We start from the raw sequence: 3,968 nt of genomic DNA, 5'->3' as shown, positions 1-3,968 counted from the left end.
CCGCCACGTACACCTTAAGAGTGGCGGGGGTAACTCCCTCAGAAAAACGATTTTGAAGAAACTCCAGTACTGAACCAATGGGGCAATAGACTGGATCTAGAGTGCGCTGTCTACACCAAGAGGCAAAATGTCTCCACTGGAAAGCATATAAGCGTCTCGTGGAGGGAGCCCTAGAATTTATAATAGTGTCGGTAATCTCAGCCGAGAGACCGGAACACATTAGCGTACTCCGCTCAGGGGCCACACCCATAACCTCCATAAATCCGGTCGAGGATGCCAAATCATGCCCCGAGCTTGTGTCAACCGATCGTGTCTGAGGGGAACCTCCCATGGAGGGCCGGCTAGCAGACTGACCAGGTCCGAGAACCACGACTGAGTGGGCCACCCCGGGGCCACCAGCAGCAAGTGCGCCACTCTGTCTGATCGTATTCTGAACAGAACTACTGGGAGCAACCGGATTGGGGGAAAAGATTAAAGATTGGTCCTGGGCCATTTGTGGGCCAGAGCATCCAGATCTAGAGGCGAAGGGGGAGACAGGGAAAACCAGAGCGGGCAGTGCATAGTCATGCTCGAAGCAAACAAGTCCACTTCTGCTCTGCCAAACCTCTGCCATATGAGATCCATCACCTGGGGGTGCAATCTCTACTCCCCATCCTCCAGACTCTGTCTCGAGAGCAAGTCCGCTCCTGAGTTCAGGCGACTTGGGACATGGAGTGCTCTGATCGACAGGAGCTTTGTCTGAGCCCAAAGAAGAACACGCCTCGCCAGCCTGCACAGGGGGCGGGAACGTAATCCTCCTTGACGATTGAAGTACGAAACAACTGTCGTGTTGCCCGTCCTGACTAACACGTGACAATCCCTCAAATGGGGAAAAAACTGTTTGAGAGCCAGGAAGACTGCTAGCATCTCCAAACGATTGATGTGCCAGCCACGATGCACCTCTGTCCAGACTCCACAGACTGGACGTCCTTGATGGACCGCTCCCCAGCCTGTGAGGGACACGTCCGTAGTGATCATCTTGCGGCGACACAACGTCCCCATCTGGACTCCTTTTTGAAGGAACTGGGGTCTCATCCACGGGCTTAGCGCACGAAAGCCCTTGCGTGTCACCGTAATTCTGCGAAGTGGATGACAATGAGGTGAAATGTTCTGGCTCTTGGTCCACCACTGAAATGGTCACATGTGGAACAGGCCCAACTGAACTACAGGGGACGCCGCGGCCATCAGACCCAACAGTCTGAGACACAAGCCTACATGTACTAGGCGCCCTGTCTTGAACTGACTTAGACAGGTCTGTATTGACTGTACACGTACGGGAGACAGACGTGCCCGCATCATGCAAGAATCCAAGTCCACCCCCAAAAAGGTAATTTGCTGACATGGCAGCAGGCAGCAGGACACTCTTTTGAAGGTTCGTCCGTAACCCTAGGCTCCTCAGATGACGGTGTTAGTGCCTAATCCTGAGATTGAGCTAATATTAGCCAATTGTCCAGGTAGTTCAAAATTCTGATGCCCTGGAACCGCAACGGGCCAGAGCTGCGTCCATACATTTTGTAAACATTCGAGGAGAGGCCACAACGAGAGAGTCAAACTCAGGTCTATCCGCTTGCGTTGCCGTGGGTGAGCAGGTGGGTAAGACCTAGGACACCAGTCCTTACGAGGGGGTAACATAGGCAATGGCTCATGCCGCTGGACCTCGCGAGGGTGCTGCAAAGAGGACTAGCATGAACGAGCCGAAGGTGGTTGATGCTCTAATTCCCTAGGATGAGCTGACAAAACGTGGCGGACTGCTGTTTCGCTGCTCGAAACTGTTCCACGACAGTCGTGACCGAATCCCCGAACAGGCCGTCATTAGAAATGGGGGCGTCCAAAAGAAAGGTTCTATCCTTTTCCATAATGTCAGTGAGAGTTAACCAAAGGTGGCGCTCAACTGACACCAAACCTGCCATGGACCTGCCCACTGCCCGAGCTGTGTGCTTGGTCAGTAGCTCGTAGCTCGCCTGAGCTCTTTAACAGCCTCTGGGGTCAGGCCCTCTCCCTCATCCAGCTCCTTAAGCACATCTGCTTGATAAGCCTGCAGTACACCCATAGAATGGAGCGTAGCCGCGGCCTGTCCAGCGGCCATGTAAGATTTCCAGACTAAAGCGGACGTAACCCTACACTGCTTGGACGGCAACAGGGGGCGTGACTTCCAAGACGGAGCAGAGTTCAGCGCGAGATGTGCCACAAGAGTCTCTTCTATGGCCGGCATAGCCGTGTTTCGCCATTTTAGAAACCGTGGTGAAATCAGCGGCAGCGGGATTAGTAATACGCGCCAAAAAAGGTTGTTTCCAAGACCTCGGAACCTCGTGGTGGAGGTCTTGGAAGAAAGGGAGAGACCTACTGGGCTGAGACGGAGTGCGGCTAGACAAAAATCGGTCATCCAGTTTCAACTGGGCCTGATTTATCGCCAGCTCGCTATCCCACTCTAACCCCCGCTTATCCACAGCGCGTGTTACAACGTCTAACAGTTCGCTGTAAGACGGGGAGGTGCGTTTCTCCTGTCCGATCGGAGGGAGATAACTGCACACTTCACCCAATAAATCCTCTGACTCGGAGGCCGCTGTGGACAGCACGTCTTCGTCATACGGTATACAACCGAAAAACATCGCATCACGAGCTTCCGGGGTAGGCCGCAAATCATCGTTGACAAAGACAACGGGATCCCCGTAGCACTCTTCGAGCGCTTGCACATGGCCTGGAGAGAGCGAGAGAAAAGGAGAAAACTCCGTTGACTCGCCCTCTATTAGCCTCGGCTCGCATGGGTCACCCCAAGCGACCGTCTCGTGCGGCGCCTCGGCAACCGCAGAAATGGGATAGCGTAGGGTGACCATACGTGCCATTTTCCCAGGACACGTCCTGGCCAGGATTTCTATATTGCCTAAAATATTTAGGTTTTGGCTTTGTTTGCGTGTGCAGACCAATTGGTGTATGACATCAAAATATCATACAGACGGTTCCTTATGCTTTCAAAATGCTCTCGAGATATCCTAGGGTGACCACGTATGGTCACCCTAGGATAGTGGGGGTTAGACGCGAGGCCTACTTTATTCGAGAAGGCCTCGAGCGCAATACTTTTAGCCGCAGGCTATCACAGTGTCGACAATCAGAAAGGGCACTTGAGCGTGTTGTAGGCCCAAACATCATGAGTTGTTCCCAAACTCCTCCTGCGATAAACCTGTCACACGGCTCGATGCATCTCCTGTAGCTCATCGTGTCCGCTGAAGAGGAGTAAACTGCTCTTTTGAAGGAAAATAGCTAACAACACGACGAAAAACGCTTTCCTACGGGCGACAGATGATTCGCTTCATGAAGGAAATTAAATCTGATGAAATAGCGCGAAGCACGCTGATATAGCTCAACTGCGTGCGCGTCGGGGGCGGTGCTAAGCGCTATTTGGCCAATGAATTGGCGTGATGGTATAGGGCTTCAGACATTCGTCACACCGAAGATGTTCCCAAAGCAACCTACCAACTTTTACAATGTTGCATGCGATTCTGTTGTTTAACATGTTACGCTTGAACAGTTTGTGCTCAAACATGCATATGCTTACCTTTCTCTGTACTTCTACCTCTCTTTTCCTTCAGACATTTCACATTCATGCATTTGGCAGACACTTAAAGACTTACAAAGCAACTTACAGTGCATTGAAGGTATATATTTTTGTCAGTTTGTGTGTTCCCTGGGATTTGGTCCCATGATATTAGCAGTGCTAGTATCATGTGATGTGCTACCAGTTGAGCTACCGGGACATAATTTAGATTCACTCCTCTCTGGAAAAATGCAATATTTTTCTTCACCTTTTACCATCCATCTTATGTAATGTCAGTCATTTCTTCTTTTCTTTACTCTTGGTTGGTTAATTTTTCCTAATAACCTGTCATGCTTAAACTGGTCACCATCTTTTTGTTCTTGCTTTGCAGTGGCAG

The sequence above is a fragment of the Sinocyclocheilus grahami genome, unplaced genomic scaffold, assembly GCF_001515645.1.
Source record: "Sinocyclocheilus grahami isolate Dianchi unplaced genomic scaffold, SAMN03320097.WGS_v1.1 scaffold410.1, whole genome shotgun sequence".
Classification (NCBI taxonomy): domain Eukaryota; kingdom Metazoa; phylum Chordata; class Actinopteri; order Cypriniformes; family Cyprinidae; genus Sinocyclocheilus; species Sinocyclocheilus grahami.
Note: the sequence above shows the minus strand (reverse complement) of the source record.